The sequence below is a fragment of the Castor canadensis genome, chromosome 6 (assembly GCF_047511655.1).
Source record: "Castor canadensis chromosome 6, mCasCan1.hap1v2, whole genome shotgun sequence".
Classification (NCBI taxonomy): Eukaryota; Metazoa; Chordata; class Mammalia; order Rodentia; family Castoridae; genus Castor; species Castor canadensis.
Genome location: NC_133391.1, coordinates 39,971,300 through 39,994,175, shown reverse-complemented (window position 1 = coordinate 39,994,175; position 22,876 = coordinate 39,971,300). Strand labels below are relative to the sequence as shown.

Sequence of the window (22,876 nt, the reverse complement as noted above, 5' to 3'; positions counted from 1 at the left end):
GGGGCACAGGGGTTCCTACAGTCGGCTCTGCCTGTTGCCTGTGGCTGGTTCTGCCTCTCTCCCTTGACAAAAGTGGCTGCTTTGTAAGGTTCAACAAGTCCAACTTGCAGCCATCAAGTGCCACGTGGCTACAGAAATGACAACATCCTGTGTTCTGATCCACGCCATCCCTGACCAGCACGGGATCTTGGCTCCTTTCCAATGCCTAGGGTGGGAATTACACTTGTATTTCAACTGTAGGAAACTGAGGGGCCTGTACCAGATAACCTTTGTGTCAGTGAGGAAACTGAGGCCTCCTAGCTGATAACCCACGCATTGCTCCTTAGGAGCAGTGATTTGGGAATGCAGGATTGAGATGCTTGGGTTCAGGGTGGAGAGCTCACGATCTGAGGTGTGGCCGGTCTAGGGCTTGGCCTCCATCTAGTGACTTTTGAGTGAAGGGTACTAGGCTCTGAGGGACTTCCTTTAGCCACCTATAAAAAAATCACTTCCCTAGTCACCCTAATCATTTTGCAAGGACAGTTAGGGTCCACCAAGTTCATCTAAAAGTCCTGGAGAAACAACTGGCTTTTTCCTTGCTTGTACATCTTCACTCACTTTGAATACACCTTCCTTACAGTTACCATGGTGCACAGAGTAACTTTCAATTTCAGGTCTTTGGAAGGCAAAAGCTGTCCTCCATCTTTTCACCTCTAACAGCCCCACGTATGCTAGGGGCTGAGCCCTTGTGATGCGATTCTAGTTTCATCTATCAGAACCTGGGTAGCCGCTTTCTTTTTTTTATGAGCTGCTATTGTCAGATGGAAGAGAGCTCTATTAATAGACTAAAAATTTCATGCTGCCAGGTGATGTTTCTAAGATGAGGTAGGAATGCAGCCAGCCGGGCTTGGCTGTCCCCTTTCACATGGAGAATTTTTGGCTGGGGGGGTGGGGTGTGACCATGGTTGGGGTGTTAATATGATTGGGCTGCCTGGAAATGCAAAAGCCATGAGTCAGTCCAACATCAAGGTGAAGTTATTTCCAGCCGATCGATTGCAGCATCTGCCGACAGCCGAGGCTTGGGTGATGGAAGAACTGGACTGAGCAGGTGAGCGGCTCTTTCTCTCCACTGCTCTCCTTGCCTTGGTGGCAGTAGGACCCTTTTCTCTGAAAGCACATCCCTACTTCTGGGCAGCTGACCCAGCTGGTGGTGAATCCCAGCAGCAGAGAAGGCTCAGTTGACTCGATTTTTTTTTTTCTCAGTTCAGCAAACATTCACTCACCTCCTTCAGGGTGCACAAATTACCCCAAAATAAGGGTCTTCTTTTTTCTTTTTCAGTTAGGAGAATTCAAAGAATAAGCGGGAAGGTTACTTTCTTCTCTCTTAAGCCCTGTCCGCACTCCCAGAGGTATTGTGGGCTCCCTTGTGTGTTCTATTTTTCTACAAACAGATTCATAGACACATAGGACTCTCATCAGAAGAAAAACAACACAACATTTGCTGTAACTTCCTTTTTTCCCCTCTTAATCATGTAACATAAAAATTTCTTCATTCATATATAACTGCATACAATTACATACCAGGAGTGTAATACGTATAATATTTACTCATTCCCCCTCTGATGGCCATATAGTTTATTTCTTGGTGCCCCCGTTTTCTCTCTCCTTCTCTCTTTTTCATCTATTCTTTCTGGAAGTGTGGTGAGTTGAAATGGGGCTTTGAGAGTAGATAGATCTAGGTTTGAATCTTGCTTTTGCCATTTACTGTGTGACATTAAAGGGACTTTTTTTTTTCATTTTTCTTTTATTATTCATATGTGCATACAAGGCTTGGTTCATTTCTCCCCCCTTCCCTCACCCCCTCCCTTACCACCCACTCCGCCCCCTCCCTCTCTCCCCACCCCCTCAATACCCAGCAGAAACTATTTTGTCCTTATTTCTAATTTTGTTGTAGAGAGAGTATAAGCAATAATAGGAAGGAACAAGGGTCTTTGCTGGTTGAGATAAGGATAGCTATACAGGGCATTGACTCACATTGATTTCCTGTGCGTGGGTGTTACCTTCTAGGTTAATTCTTTTTGATCTAACCTCTTCTCTAGTACCTGTTCCCCTTTTCCTATTGGCCTCAGTTGCTTTTAAGGTATCTGCTTTAGTTTCTCTGCGTTAAGGGCAACAAATGCTAGCTAGTTTTTTAGGTGTCTTACCTATCCTCACCCCTCCCTTGTGTGCTCTCGCTTTTATCATGTGCTCATAGTCCAATCCCCTTGTTGTGTTTGCCCTTGATCTAATGTCCACATATGAGGGAGAACATATGATTTTTGGTCTTTTGGGCCAGGCTAACCTCACTCAGAATGATGTTCTCCAATTCCATCCATTTACCAGCGAATGATAACATTTCGTTCTTCTTCATGGCTGCATAGAATTCCATTGTGTATAGATACCACATTTTCTTAATCCATTCGTCAGTGCTGGGGCATCTTGGCTGTTTCCATAACTTGGCTATTGTGAATAGTGCCGCAATAAACATGGATGTGCAGGTGCCTCTGGAGTAACCTGTGTCACAGTCTTTTGGGTATATCCCCAAGAGTGGTATTGCTGGATCAAATGGTAGATCGATGTCTAGCTTTTTAAGTAGCCTCCAAATTTTTTTCCAGAGTGGTTGTACTAGTTTACATCCCCACCAACAGTGTAAGAGGATTCCTTTTTCCCCGCATCCTCGCCAACACCTGTTGTTGGTGGTGTTGCTGATGATGGCTGTTCTAACAGGGGTGAGGTGGAATCTTAGCGTGGTTTTAATTTGCATTTCCTTTATTGCTAGAGATGGTGAGCATTTTTTCATGTGCTTTCTGGCCATTTGAATTTCTTCTTTTGAGAAAGTTCTGTTTAGTTCACGTGCCCATTTCTTTATAGGTTCATTAGTTTTGGGAGAATTTAGCTTTTTAAGTTCCCTGTATATTCTGGTTATCAGTCCTTTGTCTGATGTATAGTTGGCAAATATTTTCTCCCACTCTGTGGGTGTTCTCTTCAGTTTAGAGACCATTTCTTTTGATGAACAGAAGCTTTTTAGTTTTATGAGGTCCCATTTATCTATGCTATCTCTTGGTTGCTGTGCTGCTGGGGTTTCATTGAGAAAGTTCTTACCTATACCTACTAACTCCAGAGTATTTCCTACTCTTTCCTGTATCAACTTTAGAGTTTGGGGTCAGATATTAAGATCCTTGATCCATTTTGAGTTAATCTTGGTATAGGGTGATATACATGGATCTAGTTTCAATTTTTTGCAGACTGCTAACCAGTTTTCCCAGCAGTTTTTGTTGAAGAGGCTGCTATTTCTCCATCGTATATTTTTAGCTCCTTTGTCAAAGATAAGTTGCTTATAGTTGTGTGGCTTCATATCTGGGTCCTCTATTCTGTTCCACTGGTCTTCATGTCTGTTTTTGTGCCAGTACCATGCTGTTTTTATTGTTATTGCTTTGTAATATAGTTTGAAGTCAGGTATTGTGATACCTCCTGCATTGTTCTTTTGACTGAGTATTGCCTTGGCTATTCGTGGCCTCTTGTGTTTCCATATAAATTTAACAGTAGATTTTTCAATCTCTTTAATGAATGTCATTGGAATTTTGATGGGAATTGCATTAAACATGTAGATTACTTTTGGGAGTATCGACATTTTTACTATGTTGATTCTACCAATCCATGAGCATGGGAGATCTCTCCACTTTCTATAGTCTTCCTCAATCTCTTTCTTCAGAAGTGTATAGTTTTCCTTGTAGAGGTCTTTCACATCTTTTGTTAGGTTTACACCTAGGTATTTGATTTTGTTTGAGGCTATTGTAAATGGAGTTGTTTTCATGCATTCTTTTTCCGTTTGCTCATTGTTAGTGTATAGAAATGCTAATGATTTTTCTATGTTGATTTTATATCCTGCTACCTTGCTGTAGCTATTGATGATGTCTAGAAGCTTCTGAGTAGAGTTTTTTGGGTCTTTAAGGTATAGGATCATGTCGTCTGCAAATAGGGATATTTTGACAGTTTCTTTACCTATTTGTATTCCTTTTATTCCTTCTTCTTGCCTAATTGCTCTGGCTAGGAATTCCAGTACTATGTTGAATAGGAGTGGAGATAGTGGGCATCCTTGTCTGGTTCCTGACTTTAGAGGGAATGGTTTCAGTTTTTCTCCGTTAAGTATAATGCTGGCTGTAGGTTTGTCATATATAGCTTTTATAATGTTGAGGTACTTTCCTTCTATTCCTAGTTTTCTTAGAGCTTTTATCATGAAATGATGTTGGATCTTATCAAAGGCTTTTTCTGCATCTATTGAGATGATCAAGTGGTTTTTGTCTTTGCTTCTGTTAATGTGGTTTATTAGGTTTATTGATTTTCGTATGTTGAACCACCCCTGCATCCCTGGGATGAAGCCTACTTGGTCGTGGTGAATAATCTTTTTGATGTGTTGCTGAATTCGGTTTGCCATTATTTTATTGAGGATTTTTGCATCAATGTTCATTAAGGAGATTGGCCTATAGTTCTTTTTGGAGGTGTCTTTGCCTGGTTTTGGGATAAGTGTAATACTGACTTCATAAAATGTGTTTGGCAGTTTTCTAAAGGGACCTTCTAATGTCAATGTCTGCTGCTGCAAAGTGGTGGCTGAGGGGTGGAGGTGGAAGTGTCAAGACAGTGCCCAGACAGAGCTGGCTTAAGGTTCAGAAGTCCTCCTTTGTGTCGCTGGAGTTCTTGCAGCTGCACTTCTTTAAGGGCAGGACTCTGCAGGGTCTGGGGCTCTCAGGAGGAAGTCACTGCAGAAGTGCAGGTCAGTCCATCCAGTTTCCTGTACATGCAGATTAAGGTGAAGTCTCCTCCTTGGAGGGGTGGGCAAGTGGCCCACCCTTAGGGGTCCAGCCATGGCAGCTTCATAGAGCATCTTCCCCACAGGATCTGGGGGCAAAGCCTCATTCCTGCCAAAGTCTGTACTGTCTGTCTCAGCTGGCTGTAGGGCCATCAGAAAAAAAAAGCACCTTCAGTGGCCTACTTTCCTGTCCCAGCCACCCCTGTATGTGTGTGTGCACAGATTAGGCCCCATCAATTTGCAAAGGCTCATCTATGTGCTCAGAATTTTCTAGATCATGGATCCCAATAGTGGTCCACAGGCTAGTTTCAGTCGCTGGTTGATGGTGAAATGAGAAAAATAAGAGAGTGTTGAGTCTTCAGAAAGCTGAGCATATTCAATTATGAGGCTCTCTCTTACCCTTTTAGAGCCAGAAATTACTTTTCTGGCATTAAAAGTCCTTTTAAAAATTTTTGCTGGTTTCTTTTTACAAATGGAGGCATTTAATTTTCAATGATACTTTAAAATTAATTCTAGTGACTTTTTTTTTTTCTGGCTCAAGAAGTCTGCCCATATTTCCAGTGGATGTTAATGTTTTCTATATTGATCTGTAAGATATTTTAGATTTTAAAAACATTAACCCTCCCAGGGAAAATATTCACAAAATGTCATACACATCACTTCATTTTGCATACTCTGTATGCTTTTTTCATGTGCAGTTTACATTTTATGTTTTTGTGTTCTTTTCAGAATTTAGATAATAAAAGCAATGAAATCCAAATCCATTCTACACCATAGCTCAAATTTGCATCATTTGCTTTCGCTCTACCCTTAGTAAGTCTTAAATTTATTGTTTCTCTTTGCCCACTTGTTTTTTGGTGCATATTTGGACAGATTAAAACAGAGGTGAACATAGGTGAGTTCCAAATTTTTAGGATTGCAATTTTCTATAAAATCCAAATGTCTAGTGAACACTATTGCAAGTGACCACTTCTCCTTCCTGTCTCCCTGGGGTACAGCTGGTCTCATTGGTCTTGTGACACCTTATGGAACCTTGAGATATGTCACTGACACACTTGGCTTTATTATCTACTATTCTGTGATCCGTTAAAAATAAACCAAATGAAGGTGACTTCTAATAAATTCCTTATTTCCCTAAAGCCTTAGACTCACCCTTTCTCAGCTTACATCCAGGTGTCTTCTCTGACTGACTCATCAGCGTGAGGTTCCATTATTGGCTCATAGTCACAGTGTTCATTTTCAGCAGCTGCTGTTATAACTTGTACTTTTCAATAGTCACTAATTCAATGTTATAGCCTCCAGTGACAGAAACCATTGTTACCATTTGACTCAGAGTGGTTCACATGAGAACTGAGATGGAGATGACTTGATGAGATGCAACCTTAACTTGATAGTCACTGAAAAATAGTGCCTTCTACATTGCCTTTGCTGAGAGGTAAATTCTTTCTTGGCTGTGCAATTGCTCCAATGTGTGAAAAGTGATGGCTTCATTTTGGAGCAGTTATTGTTTCTATTCTTCAGAGGCCTCAAACAGGGCCAAACATGGGGCTCATTGTTATGGAGCAGGATGCTCAGGCACCATGGAAGTTGGGAAGAGAACCTTGGGCATTTGGTCCAGGGGGGCTCTTGTCTTGTCTGTAAAAGTCTAATTATGTGACACGGAGCAAGTTGCGAGCTCTCTGTGCGTCAGTCCACACATGGAAGTGGTCACACAAACCAGTGAGGTGTAAGATGAAGATAGTAGACCACTGTTGATAATCTTATCTTTCAATCTATCTGCACAGTTACTGGAGCCCTATGTCTTGCATGTATGTGACTTAGGGGGAGGTTCATTGTGCACGAGTGTTGACAATGGCCTCCTTTCAGCACATCACGACACTCTGCAATTTGCCCAGGCCCCATGGGACCAAATTGACATTCATGAGATGGATGAGTGACTTAAAAGATTCCTGCAGAAAAATGGGTGGGTTAAAAATCATAGTAATTACACAAGGACAAGAAAACAGCAAAAAGAAAAAAAAAAAAAGGCAGAATCAACCCTTGTCCTGGGCCTGGAATAATCTCTTTGTCAGTAGCATTATGAATGGAGATGTAATTGGATCAGATCAGACAAGAAGTAGACTTAAAACAGCCCAACGCTCCAGGCTTTAAAACCATAGGTCAGCTTCCTCTTGTTAACAAGATTCTGTGGGGTGCCCACTGTGACCTTGTGAGTTCGTTTTCAGCTCTGACAGTCACTAAAACATGAAAATAAAAGGGGTGTTTGAATTGATGTATCAAAAGCTTGATATTTGAATTGATGTAATTCTAAGGTGGTTTTTTTTTTGATGATGCAAATTCTACCATATTGCTCTCATTACAAATATGATCATGGGTATTTCTGGGTTCTCATCTTTTTTCATCACAGGTACATCTTGAGGATAGCTGGTTGGGGCCAAGTTGCTAATGGCATGCTCCTCTCTCTGTACATAAATTATTTCACCTACAGAAAAATCCTTTCTAAAACCCGTCTAGGTAACTGCTAACAGCAAGGAGTATCACAGCCCATTCTACCCTCTCTCACTGGTGTCAGCTAGGGGATTAAGACTGGGTCTCATGGCCAGGTGTTACACTTTTTCCACGAAACTCTGCAGGTCCTGGGTCACCAACAGCACTGAGTCACAGCAGGATGAAGATACTCTCTAGGGCTCCAGGACCCTGTGGCCACCAGGACCAGCTGGATCTCAATGGCTATATGGATTGTAGCACGACTTCTTCCAGGCCCACCACCTCTAGGCAGCTAGGGCCTGGAGAGAGGGGGAGACAGAAGTAAAGAGCTCAGGGACCCTCGATTCTGCCCAGAGGAGCCAATCTCCTTGTCCTCTGTATTTGCTGTTCCCTCTCCCAGGAAAGTCTGGACTCTTGCTGCCCATGGGACAGGCATATATCTCCTGTGTTCAGTGGGCTTTATCACCTATCTCCCCATGGTCTGGTGAAGTGCCTGGCACAGAGCAGTGTTCAGGGTTCCTTCTTGTCTGTGGATGATTGAATGAGTAAGGGAGAGACATACCCAAACAGTCACACTTAATACTCTGGTTCCACTAGGAACGTTTAAAACTCTCATGAATGTAGACTATCCATGTGGTAAAACCAAAAATATTTAACAAATGTTTGATACTGGGTGACTATGTACTATTCCTTGAAATTTACCCTTGGGCTACTATAAAGACCACTTGAGGAATAAAATTCTCTAATGGAGACCATTTTTGTCCAATCACATTTCACTAAATTTAGAAAGAAACAGTAAAAATGAAAGTAGAAACAGTAATTGTGAAAATCCCAAACCTCCCCCAGACTCAATTTAGGATTGGAGAATCACCAAGACAACTCTTTCTATTTGGGTAGAAAGCCCTCTCTACCCAAATCTGTAGAAGACAGCTATTCTCTTCTGCTGTTATTTAAGGAGGACTCATAGCATTTAATAGTTGAAACAAAAATTGACATGTGGAAGCAAACTGGTACCCAGTTAAAAAATGGAAAAGCAAACAAAAACCACAGAAACAATGAAAAAAAAAAAAAACCACCCAAAAATGAATCAGAAGGAAAGCAGAGCATTGTTTTGGGAAATAATCCTGGAACAAATGTTTTAGAACTTGGAGATTCTAAAGGTTGGATGAAACAGCTGAAGAACTGATTATTGGATGACTATTTTTTCTTTTAAACAGAGGAGGCAGAAACACAAAGTTGAAAACGAGAAAGACTGTAAAACTAAAAGCTTACGGGAAGGCAACTTCTCAGAGCCTGCCTTCCAGAGCTCTGTGTGGGTTGGTGGGGGAGAAAGGGAAGCCAGGGTGGTGGCAGCTCTGGCCTGAGCCCCTGATCACAACTTGGCCCCCATCCTGACCTGTCACTAATCCCGTTTAATGTTACCTCTCACCTCCCCCTCCCCAAGTGAATAACCCAGCTCCTCCTGCCATGGTTGCCTGGTTTCCTGGGATGGGCTAACTTGGTGGAGGTGTCAGGGCTGGGCTTGGCGGTGGTGGGAGGCTGGGGCTGGGCCATCTTTGAGTGAATTTCCTGTACTGGGGGATGGGAGGCCATGCTTGCTTCTTATTTTTACATCTCTGTGATTGTAGCTACTATGGAAGATGATTTTTACAAAGTAAAGTGACAGATTCTGGATCTAAAGTTCTCTGCAGGTGGAGGGCAGTGTAGACCCACCTCCTGGGACATGTGTGGGTGTGTTTGTGGAATAAATGAGTGAGTGAGTAACTGGACAAAGTCATGCTTATCGACCTTGAGTTCACACGGTCCTGTGAACTCTGCTGATGGTTTTGCCAGGTGTGCTTAAAACCCCAGGGAGAAAACCACAGCTCCTGGGAGGTGTAATGGCCCTGTGGTAGCTTCTCATCCTATAAGCACTCACACCCACATTCACCATGCCCCAAACAGCGTTCTTTGCCCATCCCCAAATTTGTTTTGCTTCTCTCTGCCATCTAATGAGATGGTCTGACCATCTCCTAAAAGTCTCCAAGGGATCCATCCTGGATTCCTTTCTCCTGTCTAACCCACATCCAATCCATCAAATGGTCTTGTTAAGATCGCCTCTGAAACAATTCCAAAACTGATACCATCCCCTCCCTCTCCACTACTTCCACCCTGGCCCAAATCATCTCATTTCTTGCCTGGACTATAGCAGCAGCCTCTTAGAGGGTCTTTGCATTTCTGCTCTTTCCCCCTCTCTGTTCCCTCTTTCTAAATGTAAACAGCTCTGCACCCCGTCCTTCTTAAAGCCTTCTCTGGATGTCCACCCGGTTTGTAGTAAGCTCTGGACTCCTCTTCTTGGAAGACAGTGTGGCACCCCCCACTGCTGCACCCCCACAGGTTTCAGCCACAATTGTCTTTGTGTTTGTTCCCCAAATTTGCTCCTGTCTTGGAGACTTGCATTAGCCCCCCCCAACCCCCTGCCGCCCCCTTGCAGTGAGTGTCTGCCACAAGACAATGAATTTCACTTAATTGTCTGTCTTCAACTTAGACATCCGTCATTTCTTTGGATCCAATCCAACCTATACCTCCAATCCTATACCTCCCCGTCCCTGCCTCACTCTCTTATGTATGAAGAGATCCATGAGTTTTCATGCATTTCCGTGTACATGTGTACAAACACCCAGCAATGAGAGCTCATTATTACAGTTCCTCTTTGCCAAGAGCTCACACAAGGATTTGAGTTAATTTCCTTTCTTATCAGATGTGCTATGAATCTTTACTTCACCTGCTTTGGATCAAGGAACATCCTATTCCCAGATGCTCAGTGAGCACTCCTATCCCAACTGCAAGACCCTCCTGGCCCTCTAAGTATACCGTCTTGCTTTCTGCTCTGTTTTGCCCTGTAGACCACTAAGAACGGTGAGTGACATGGGAAGGACACTTGGCCCAGGTAATGGTCTTGGGTAATGTCCTCAGCAGCTCTGAAACTGGTTTTTTTAGGGTAAAATCCTAGGGAGGCAAGTAGCTTCTGTCCAAAGTCACCCACTTCTAGTCTTTTTTATAAAACCAAAATTGCCAGTCATATTGTCAGTTCCTACTAGGATGTATGTTGTGATCAGCAAATGCTGAATGGAAGTCTTAGTCAGAGGGAAAACCTAGAGATCAAATACATGTGAGGGGAGGGGAAAGGCACCAAGGTCATTGCAGGTAGCCCAAATAACATTTACAGAGAGGCTGGACAGATCTCTAGGCCTGGAACATGAGAGAATTCCCACTGGATTTGCCAGTGTGAAGGGCCTCTGAATAAGCCCCGGGGAAAAGGCCTTTGGGGGCTCTAAGGGCTCTGTCTTCATGCCAGGAACTGGAAGAGGAAACGGGTAACCAAAGCCATGGCCAAGTGGAGCACCACCGGTTGAGGCACATCTGCTTTTCTCTGGGGAAGGCCAGATGAGGTTGCGGGAGGGAAACCTATGCTCTGAGGAGCTGAGGATTGAAATAATTGTTAAGAAGGGGAGATTCTGAGTGAAGCATGAAAAGATTATTTGGAATTGTGGGCTAGAGAGAGCCTTTATGTACTGGGACTTCCACTCCACTTTTAATTCCATCAAGAGGGCGAATAGTAAAATCCAGAGTTATGACTGCCTTGTCTCCCACGCTCTCATTGTTATTACTGCTTACAAAGCCAGCCCGGTCAGGACCCTTCCACATTCTGGATATTATGGAAAGGGAAAACCAAGACCCTCGTGGAGGTGTGTGACCCACTCCCTGGCTACCTCACCTCTCTGGTACCTTCTGCCCTCCTGTGCCTTGGCCTACAGATGGGCATGAACTCTTTGTTCATGCATTGTTGGCAAAAGGGGTGTAGGCCCAGGTCCCAAAGAGTAAAATCCTCTATGTTAGGTTGCCTGGTCCTGAGCCCTTTATTTTAGCTTGTAAGAACAGGATGGTCAGCCCCTTGCCTACCATGGGGCTACTCAGTTTCACATTTTCAGTCTGCTAGGGACATCTCAGCTCCACAAGCTTCCAGGCCTGCTTCTCCTCTGTCTATAGCATCACCTTGACCTGAAGATGGCCGTTAGCTGCTCTCTTTCCCGCCTCCTGGCTCGCTAGCCTGTCCACTGCAAGTCTCGCTCTTGCTGTGCTGCCCAGGTGGGACACTCCTGGTTACCGTGTGCCAACCTGCACAGGCCTGCTGAGAGGTCCTGTGAGCTCTGGAATTGAATTCAAGAAGTCACCAGCTTTCTCCTGGAAGCAAAGCCCCAGCTGTGTGTCAGACAGGTTGCTTCTGCCACTTACCAATACCTGTCAGAAAGGGCAGGCTCTCCCAAGGGGCTCTGGGTAAATGCCATGGTATCTTTGGGATCTGTTCAACCTTTATGAAGGCTGTCAGTGGTGTTGATTATGATGATCAGAGAACTGCTACTTTCTCTTCTCCCTCTTATTTTACGTAAATAATATTCCCCATTTGACTAATCCTTTGGAAAGTACAATGTCACCTGAGGTGACATGGACTAGCAGGCATATCCCATTTCTGGCATGCTAATGATCTTAAGGAGGTGGCTTTCTCTCCTCTGGCCCTAAAGGACCTATTCAGTTGCTACTACCATTTCGGAGCAGCGCTGGTCAGCAGAGAAAGAGCTAGCTTGAAGATGGGGAATGGCTTCACAGGGGAAGGGAAGGTAGGAGTGCTTACTCAGCATCGGAATAAGAGAATTGGTCTTGTTTCCAAATAGGTAATTTGTATTAGCATATCTAAATTATGAACCAGCCTATTCACTTCTAAAAACAGAATAGATATCCCATGCATCAGAGATGTCATTTCTTGATTTAAAAAAATAAATCTTGGGTTTACTGGGAGCATTACATCTATTTTGTTGGGAAGGCATATCTAGTCTGTTTTTGTTCCCTCCACACCCTCTGTGTTTTGATCTCCCAATACACCATGTGATTTTATACTTCTGGGCCCTTTTGGGAACACAGCCATTGCCCACAGTGCCTCTCCCACTCAGTGACCAAATTCCTACTCATCCTTCAAGACTCAGCTCAGGTGTCACTTCCTCCAGGAAGTCTTTCTTATCCTCTCTACTCCCATCCCCAACCCTAGTCTTAAGGCTCCTCCTTACTAAGCTCATATTTCCCATACATGTATCTCCCTTCTTCCTGCCCCATTTTCATGAAAATGTCAACAGTGTCTCTCTTCCCTTCTAGACAGTAAGCTTTTTGGGAAAAGCAAATGAACTTTAGTTGTGGTTGCATTCTCGGTAGTGAGCATGGGACCCTGGTCCCTGAAAAATGCTTAGACTGCCGTCTTTTGCTCCTGTGCCACCCTTCACCCTTCAGGGAGAAGAAACTGCTTGCCCTTGGGTATTTTTTCAGGGGCAGTGCTCACCATTATAGTGACTGATGTGTAGGGCTGCTCAGTACATGAAATTTATCGTCTACCTCACGAATTCTTGAAATCCTTGTAATGTTAAAAAATTATTGTGGACACCAAAGAGCTTTTGTTTATGTGGGTTATACCCATTGATAGTTATTATAAATTTACAAGGCAAAATTAAAAAGAAACTTATTTAAAGATAATAATCCCATTTGCATGCATGCATAAATATTTTCGAAACAAAAAATTTAGTGAGAAGAGTGGCATTGTTTTGTATCAGGGTTTTTCAACCTCAGTGTTATTGAAGTTTTGGACTTTCTAGAAACTTCTTTGCTATAGGAAGTTCCCTGGTACATTGCAGATGCTCGCTACCCTCCCTGACCTCTATCCACTGGCTGTTAGTAATACCCCTCCCTCCTACCAGTTACAAACAACCAAAACATTGCCAATGTCCCCTGGGTAGGGGGAGGGGAGGAAAATCCATGCAGATGGGAACCTCTGCTTCATTATTTTGAAAATCTTCAAGTCTCAATCAATACAAGACATCTGGATTTTTACATCTGCTTCTGAGTCCAGTCTGTTGCAATGTTATTATTATTATTTTTTTTTTTTGGTGGTACTGGGGTTTGAACTCAGGGCCTTGCACTTGCTATCACTTGAGCTACGTCTCCAGCCCTTTTTGGTTTACATATTTTTTCGAATAAGGTTTCACATTTTTTTAAGTAGGGTCTCAAATTTATTCCCCAGGACAGCCTGGACTGTGATCCTCCTATTTATGCTTCCCTCTTAGCTGGGATTACAGGCATGCACCACCATATCAGCTTTTATTGATTGAGATAGGGTTTTGAGAACCGTGATCCTCTTGATCTCCACCTCCAGAGTAGCTAGGATTACAGGAATGAGCCACCACACCTGGCTGCAATCTGTTATTTTGATCGAAGCATAGAGTGAAATTGCAGCTTTATGCAGATACGTAGTTGAAAAGAAAGATAGCTTTTAAAGACAATTTTAGCTATTCTTCTTTGATACTGCATCCAAACTTGGCAAGAGGTGGTTTCTTAAAGGCCCCTTGCCATGTGGACTCTAAAATTCACATCAGTAAACTGTCCCCACTCTGTGATGTTCAGGTAAATTGGCTGATCTTAGCCTTTGAATGGATCTTTTACCTCCTGTGAGGTTTTGTAACATTTAGAAAATAATGATGTAGGTCTTTTAAGTGTTGGCACCACTCAGTGTCCAATATAAAAGAAATGACATTTGTTAATCTTATTAGAAAAGTTTGTAAGTACTTGGAAGCTATCAAGGTCAAAGAGTGGATACAAGCTTCCCAAATTCTAATTTCTTATTGAAGACAAGGATTTTATCACTGGCAAACAAAACAAAACAAAACAAAGCAAAACAAAAAACTATCAATTGTCTTTCTTGAAGGGACCGGCACATTTACTTTTGAGAAAATGACTGCTAAATACCAAAGTCTGTGGAATCAGAAACCAGACATTGTTCTTTTTTAAGTAAAAGTCCTACCATTCCTGTGAAAAGTGGCTTGCAGCTCAAACAATCGAGTAGTGCTTTTTCTCAGGATTAACCACTGTTCTTTGACATGGAGCCCAAGTTACAAGTGTATTTCTTTTATTTTCACAAAGAATCTTGCAAAAAAAAATGTAGTTAAGAGTGGGGATTTAATAAAATAAAAATCTTACTGCTTCATGGAGGATATTCACAAATGCAGCTAACCTCTGCCATCGGCAAGCACCCGGCTCTGAAGAATACAATCACCCCTTGTTCAGGTTCTGCCTCCATTTGTGCTAAGGCAAAGTGGTTCCATCTAACTGCATTCCTTCTGCGACATCAGTGCGAGTGTCAACACAGTGGCAAAAGCCAGAACACCTTTGTTTTATTATGAAAATAGTTTTGATCTTGCTTACCCCCCCCTCAAGGCTTTTGGAACCCCGGGGTGCACAGAACACAATTGCTGGTCCACTCTCAGCTGTTTTACTTTATAATGAACTAAACCTACTGAAAGAGTTAGACATGGGACCACTGAAGCTCTATTTATGTAATTGCCAGGGAGATAAATAGTCAAGGATTCAAAATTCCGGATGGAAGGGAACTTTAAGGTCATCTAAGCATAGTCCCTTCCACTTGTAGAGAGAGAGCCTCCTTAACCCAGAGAGAGGAAGTCATTCCCAAAGTCTCATTGCTCGTGGTGCTTCGAGAACCAGTCCTAGAACCCAAGTCCTCTGAGTCTCAGTCCTTGCCCTGTTATCTGCCTGTACTGTGTGTGTGGTGTCTAGCACACGTCCATGTGCAAAACGGTCCTTGCTATGGTCCTGGTGAACAATGTTTAATTACTGGTGACATGTTTACTTACTGTTTGTTTTTGCCCAGCCAACCTTTGGAGGCTGCCTATTTTTTCAAGCTGGCTGACCTACAATTATTCTAACTTGCTAATAGGCATGCACTGTTCTGCCTTGGCTCCCCCACACTTAGGCCTCTTGTAGAGTTTCTTTGCCAAGAGGACTATGGGGTTTTTCCACTTGATTGGGTCATATCTCTACCTATCATGACCACCCCCCCCCACCCCCCCCCCCCGCTGGGAGTCCACTTTCCACCTGTGTGTTGGCTCGCTTTAATTAAAGGAAGCTTCTAGAACATTATCCATGGGGACTGCCTTTGCTGAGTTGTCTTAGTGTTGCTAATTTCCTTTATCCCCAGGTGTAACTTTGGCCCATTGTACTTTGTGGTGTTTCAAAAGAAAACTGACCGTTTTTCACTGTCTGGCAGTCAAGACAGCAGAGAAGCTGGATGTGGCTTCTTCACATAAGTAAGTAGCAGACACCAAGTAAAAAAAAACTTTTTCTCGTGGTACCGAGGTTTGAACTTGGGGCCTCGCTCTTGCTGGGCAAGCACTCTACTAATTGAGCCATGCATCCAGCCCTTTTTGCTTTAGGTATTTTTCGAATAGGGGCTCACATTTATGTCCAGGCCCACCTGGGTCACTATCTTCCTATTTAAGCTTCCTGTGTAGCTGGGATGACCAGCTTTTATTGATTAACAGATTTTGCCCAGGCTGACCTTGAACTGTCTCTGTAGTGGGTAGGATCACAGGCCCAGCTCCAAGTCAAAATTATTAATGACAGCGAAGATGAAAACCTCTTCCCATGACCTGCAATTTTATTTGGGAACCAAGTGTCAGGCCCCGAGTGGCTTTCAGGTGGCAGAGCTGAGAAAATGGGGGCCTTTTCCTTTCATGACCAAAGATCATGAACAGACAATTGCCTGCCCATACTTTGAGAACACTTGACATTTTAGAAGTCTGAAAGGGAGCTTGCAAATTCTTTTTCTAGCCATGTTTTCTTACATTTGCCTTACCACATAGATCCAAGAGTTAAACGTCCTGGGTGGTCTCCTCAGAAACTGCCCTGGCTTGGGGGTCACCTGTCCAGGGACAGAGGCTGTGTTAGGTGGCCTTTTCTGGTCACTTCCAGAGCTCTGATCTGTTCACTGGTAACTAAGGGTCTTAGGACCGTAAGGTGCAGGGGAAGCCATGTGTCCTGAAGCACTTTGTTTCCCAGACAGTCCTATGTCAGCTCTTCCTTCTTGGTGTGGCACAGTCCCCAGGTCCAGGAGCAGGATTGACTGTCCTAGGACTTCTGTCTCACTCGGTCAGGCTTCCTGGGGGCAGGTCTTCCAGGCTGGCGAAGACCTGGATTGCACATTTGTTTACTCTTGGAGAGTACTGGAGGCAGAGGAGAGTTAAAACTACAGACCTGATCTCTCTGACTCCCCTGGAGGCTGTGGAAATGTCTAAAGACCCGAGGAACCTGTGTCTCTTAAGGGGGAACCCAAGCCTCATAGACCGGGAGGGAGAAAGGCAGTTTGGCCCTTGGAAGAAAAGAAGATATACCTGCTTGTCCAGAGATTCCAACCTGCATACTAGAGAAAAATGCAAACCCTTGGATGGGGTCACTTCAAGTGGAATGAAATGAGTATTGACGAAGAAGGCACTGCACAGGGGACACAGTGTCCTAGAGAGGGGATGGTATAAACCAACAGAGACTCTCATGGAGGACCAACCCTCTGATTTTAGAGGTCATCAGGAGACATGGGAGCTGCTCAAAGGATAAAGGGGGAACCAGGGTTCCTTCCCTTGCATTGCAGCCCACTTTCCTCTAGTTCCATCCCTCTTTTCATAGGCCTCCCATGATCAAAGATTACTGCTAGGACTCTACACCTCAGGCGGCAGTGGTCACTTGTTGAGTCCAGTGGCAGATCCCGAAGGGCAACAGTTTGCAAAAGCCAGCTGGGTATTAGAATAGGCGACTAAGAGTTTGTTGGAAATACAGACTTCTAGGCCAGTCATTGCCAAGTTCAAGTGGGTCCTTTGAAGGTGACTGCTTCTGGGGCTCTGAAAAGGTTAGGACATGTTTCTAACCTCTGAGGCTTTGCTTTCCACTGGGGAAAATGCAGACGCTACATTCAGTATGCAACCTTGCAGTGGGCTTGGAAATGATGTGTCTGGGTCAAGAATTGGTGAGCCCAGGGTCAAGGGACATCTTTAGGAGATGAGCTCATGTCTCAGTTCACCCTTCTGTGGTTAGAGAGGCTGAGTCCCAACTAGCTCATGAAGTGGACTCCATGTTTTATTCAGATGAGTCCACAAGTTGAGCCCTTGACCTCCAGCTGGGTGTGAGGGCTTTGTCCCCTTGTGGTTTGTGTCCTGTGTGGCCCAGTGGTTGGCACCCTTGTACTGTAGTCCATCTAGCCTGTTTCTTAGCCCTCTATCATTTTGGTTTCTGCTTTATATCAGCAATTGAATGCAATTCTGGCCTCTTGTGACGTGTTGTCGTTGGAGCCCCACATCTGTTGGAGCCCCACATCTGTTGCATCATGTACTCCTCACAGCAGATGTACAGACCTCTTTCAGATATCAAGAAGCAGTGATACACTCAAGTCACTCAGGTGACGGGGGCTTATGGTAAGGATATGTAAAGGAAACAAGGAAACCCAGGCAATAATCCAGCTCTCAGCCTTGTAGAGAACTTATCATGGGGCTCCAGTGAGCACACACCAACTCCAACCATGACCTGGCTCTCCATCTCTGCCCCCAGCCCAGGGTCTCTGTAACTTCTTATGGCTCCCTTCCTGCCTGCCCTCACTGAGTCTCTTGGCTTCTGTTTTGTTGAGTTTCTTCTTCCAGGTCCCTAAGGAGGGAGGATGTGATTGGGCCCCTAGGTAGGGTGCTTAGCAAGAGCAAAACCACTGTGAGGGCTGCTGTGCTGCATAGCCTCACAGTGGCCGTTGGCAGCCCTCATGCAGCCCTTGCCAGGGTGGCGGTGTCACAGGGTACAAAGCATGGAGACCGGTGTCTAAGGAACCCCTGTAACTGCCATCTTCTGATTGGAGGATAAACAGAGGTAACTGTGGTTTTTGGAAAAATTTACTCAGAGGCACAGGTGAAAGTGGCTCCAGCCAAAACTCCCTAGTGAGTCATCGGCCCTGGCCACATGCATTCATCTGAACTTCTTTCCGACTGTTCACCAAATTCCTAGCTGTGGTTATGCACACTTCTCTGCCTGTGTGTAGAAAGGGACATTCCCCCTAAGTTGTTAGTGCCCCGGACTCCTCAAATGCGGTGACAGAAAGCACCATCAAGGTCATTCACAACCTACCTGTGCTGAACTGCTTCCAGCTAAATACGCTGAGAGATTCCTGGACCCGGCACCTGCCCCAAGCATCCTCCCCTTCCCAGGCTCCTTTCCAGCCCCCCGGAAAACCTTATATGGGGAGAGGCAAGAGGCAGTGGGAACCAGATAGAGGGGAGGCTGTCCCTGCATGGCTCCCATCAAAGTTAGCATTACTCATTTCAAAGAGGAATATTTAAAGTTTGATTGAAAATGAATCACCAACAGTAATGAAAATCCACATTTGTGAAAGCACTTTAGAGGAGGGGGTGGAGGGGCTGGAAAGGAAGGGAAACCAACCATAAAGGAAATCACTCGCCATTTAGCATGGGAGAGGGAAGTGGGTGGAGGCCAGCAAAGGATGGGCAGTGAGGAGAGTGATGTGGTTGATACTTCTTAATAGGGAAGTTTAAAGGTTTAAATAAGGATGTTCAAAGGGAGTGAGTTGATCCTGGTCTCTCACTGAAGTATTAGGATTTATGAACTTGCCCTTGTGGCTGGCAGGCTAAGAGTAGAGGATGGAAGTAGGGAGGGTGTCTTCTAGCCTGGTGAGAACACTTTTCAGGGTTAGTTCAGCACTTGCCTGCAGGAGCCCACTCAGCTTCCCTAAAGTGAATCGATTCAGCCCCTTTGTCCTTGCCATTCTGAACAAAGAAATTGCCGTTCACTTAGGTGTGAGAGAGGAGGCTTTGATGCATGTCCACATGGCTGTTCGGTGAGGCCAACTTTGCGTTCCTTCATCCCACCTTATAATGGAGGCACTTGGCACTCACTTCTCACATGTCCCACCCACCACCGCAGTTTATACAGAGGAGGTAGTGACATAGCTTGGTCTCCGGCTCTGTAATGAGGATATTGCTGGCTGGCCAATGACCTTGAAGCCCAGCCTCCCTCCCTGCAGCATTTTGCTTTTGGGGAGGGAAGGTAGAGTTGAGCCTGCTAAAGTGGATATAGCCTAGGTCCTCCTACCCTCTCATAATTACCCTTTGACAAATGAGGACAGAGGGCAGAGAGCATTTCTACTTTGAAAATAGGAGAACCTGAATCTCCAGGAGGATAGGCGACTGTGTCACTGCTATAGAGAATGCTGCCTAATGTCATGAGAGATCACGAACCTCTGGGACCCATGGTCCTAGTTCTAAGTCCAGGGCTGTCTCTTGCGAGCTACAGGGCATGGGGAAGCTCCTTAACTTCTCTGAGCCTGCTTTCTCATCTGTAAGATGAGGATAATAAGGACTACCACCCAGGGGAACTGTAAGACCCAAGCAAGGAAATCTACATTAACTGTTTAGCCCAAAGCCTGCCCAGGAGCTGGGCACTCAGTGTGACTTTCTTTCCTTCCTTGAGCCACATTCCCCTATGGCTACACATCAGTATGCTAATGTGCCAGAGCAATCTTCCTTCTACCACCCTTTCTCTGGCCTCACTCTTCTCCATAACCCCAAGTACAATTTCTGCTGGGGTGATGGTGCTTAATTTAGGGGGACAAAGCCACTTGATAAAATGTTCTGGGCAGTTTTGAGGATTGCAGACCTTTTTGAGAATTTAATGAATGCTACAGATCACTTACAAATTCACCACCTACACTGCTTTCTAGAGAATTTCAAGGAACTCTAAGCCACTTGCAAAACTCCTTTACCAGATGCAAGATTGGGACACACAAACATAACTTTAGCATCCTGAGTGATCTATGGTACAGCCCAGTCATTTCCCAACTCACACAGTCTTTCCCTTGCGAAATGATTGGGGTGACCCATCCTTCTCAATCAACCCAGGGGAGTGGGAAGAAAAAGTGGAGGAATGTGAGTGGATGGTAGGGGAGATGACCATGAAGAAAAGTTTACAGAGTGGGGTTGCTGTGACCAAAAGGAGAGGTAGCAGCAAGGACCAGCCAAGAAGGGCTGACAACAACCCAGAATGTCCCCCAGAATCGAAAAAGTTTATTATTAGATAGAAAGAATTGAAATCCTCTATCAGGGAAAGTAGGTGAATAATAGAACAGAAGCCATGGTCTCTCTTAATTCATGTCCCACATGTGTGGCTGAGGTCCTGGCAGTATAAAGTGGGGAGTTGGCCACACTGGCCTTGCCAACTATGGCAGTACAAATGCCAAGAAATAGAGTTCCTGTAGGATTGTGATTGTGTTAGAAAACAAAAGAGTCCCCCTTCCTCATTTTTTTCTTTTTTGTTTGCAGAAGATAAAATGCTACTTGGTGTGCTTGATTCACCAGTGTCTGAGCGAGCTTTGCTAGTACAGCGTGGTATCTCAGAGCGCAGTCTGAGACTCATGGTGCTCCCAGAGCCATGGGAGAAGAGAGACAGAGGTAAGTGACTTTGATGGAGCCCTGGGCTCTGGCTAGCCTGGGACTTCCAGACTTCCTCACAAGTTCTGAATTCTCAACTTCTGTAACTGGGACAAGTGTTGTGACTTTGCTAGGCACACCCTTGACTCTATAATGACCTTAACCTTGAGCTCATCCTTGCTGCATCAAAAAAATTTTTTAAATATATATGATTTCAAAACCACATGTAGCTGAAAACTTGGAAAACATTTATCAGTGCAAAAGAATAATACAGAAAACCAATACAGAAAAGAAGAAAATAAAAATCACCTGCAGTCTCACCACCTAGATTTAGCCACCATTGTAATTTGGTTAGCACTTTCTACTTTGTCTTTTCCCCCTACTTGGCATCATTTTAATAGTATATCCTTCAACCTATTGGAACTTGGGGCTGTGTCCCTCAGTTTTCCTGTTTAGAAACTATATAGCTACCTCTGAACAGAGCTATCCAACTGCTTTTGTGTGGTTATCTCATCTACTTGGCCAGGAGAGATGCTTCTCCAACCATCACAGTAGGCACCAAGTCAGGCACCACGTGTGGAACTGCTGGGCTCCTAGCCCTTAAAGGGAATGAATCTCAAAGACAAATTTTACCTCAGCACATATGCCAGGCTACCCAAAGGGTCTTCCTGAGCTCTGTGCTTGTGCTTCTGTGATGCAAAACCAGTCCCAAGAAAGCCTTTATAAGTTGTCTTTCGAGCCAATCAGAAATTCAGACAAGATTTCCTCTTTTCTGCACTATATTGCATTTGCATTCAGCTCAGGGAATCACCCTGACCTTTCTGAATGAAATGGGAATTTCCCCTTGTTTGGCAAACTCAAGGTCTGCTGTAGGCTGCTTGGGTGTTCCTTGTGGTTTTTCCCAGGCAGTGGGTCTCCCTTTACTGATCCCCTTCTCGAGTCAAGGGATGGCTGCTCCCTTTCCAGGTGCTGTTGTTACTGACCTCTTCCTGGCTATACACCAGGGGAGGTTTCCCAAGCTTCCTGGGGGAAAAGTGAAACCCTGCTTTCTTTGCCATGTTACCCAGAGGATCTCTCTTCAAAAGTGATTAGCCCTATTTGGTTGGTACTCATCCATTTGCTTTTCTGATTGGGCTTTTTTTTCTTCTATTAAATTATTCATTTATAGACTGAATGAAAGGGCAGAGTAATTTATTTGTTAATGTGGCCTGAGAGCTGATGGCAGAGAAATTGTTCCAACTCCCATTTGTAAGCTAGATACCTTCCTTCCCCAAACTGTTGTGGAGTTAGCCTTACTTTAGAAATCAGAGCCTGGTTGGGCTAACTAGAAATATCAAAGGTTGGGTAAAGTTGCCATGCATGGACTGTTAGGAGGGCAGAACTCTAGGTTGCCTTGCTACTGCTCTCCTACAGCAGGGAGAACTCTAGGTTGCCTTGCTACTGCTCTCCTATGATCCTCTTGGGTTGGACTGGATTTGATTGAACTGAAAGACATGAGCAGGGTACCCTTCTCACATCCTCAGTCTCCCCCATGGCTAGAGTAGCTTTTTTCCCTACCTGTTAAGCATGAGTTGAAGCAATATTGAAGAAGCTGGGGTTTTCTGGAAGGTGAAGGAAGCCACCACATACTAACACAATGAGCCTGCCTGTCCCCAGACTGCCATGGCGTTGTTGTGTGGTTTTCTCACACATAGCCTCCTTTGAGGGAAAGTGTAGTCACTGTGTTTTTCTCTTATGGAATTGGAATCATGGCCTCTTGAATCTTACCTACCTATAAATTTATGCAAACAGTTTGGAAAAATTTGTGAGAAAAGTTAGTCTGACTCTGGGGGGTTCCAACATGTCAGGTCCAGCCATCTCTTATATGTCAGTGAGAGATGAGTAGTGAAATGAAGGCCAGGCAGAGAGGATATTTACTTAACCCTACTAGGAAAAGAGGGAATGTGAACCTTTTAACCCATCTTTGGGGTACTGAGCTTTTGGTTTAAAAAGAAGAAGAAGAAGTGGGACAAAGGATAAGAGGTATTCATAATTAAACAGACTTGGTCGAATTGTGTTTTCTGGCTGATCAATTATCTCAGGATTAATTAGGCACCCTTGTGACTTAAGTCATTGCTGCCTGGGGGGTCTTGTCTCAAGATGTTTGTCCATTAGTCCTTTTGTTCTGAGAATTCAAGGTGATTGCAGGAGAGAATGACTCAGAACAAAGGAGATAGATGCA

At 44.4% G+C, this 22,876-nt stretch overlaps 1 protein-coding gene across 2 annotated transcripts in view; it reads left to right on the top strand.

Moving 5' to 3' along the window:
• The first annotated feature begins 930 nt into the window (after positions 1–930).
• The window catches only part of Prmt8 (protein arginine methyltransferase 8), a 140,926-nt gene continuing 118,980 nt past the window's right edge, over positions 931–22,876 (top strand). The window contains exons 1-3 of one of the 2 annotated variants that reach the window (XM_074076260.1): positions 933–1,087; positions 15,384–15,492; positions 20,548–20,676. The gene's annotated coding sequence lies outside the window, so the exon portion shown is untranslated. Of the gene's footprint in view, positions 1,088–15,383; positions 15,493–20,547; positions 20,677–22,876 lie in introns of both variants that reach the window. The other variant, XM_074076262.1, reaches the window with a different exon arrangement.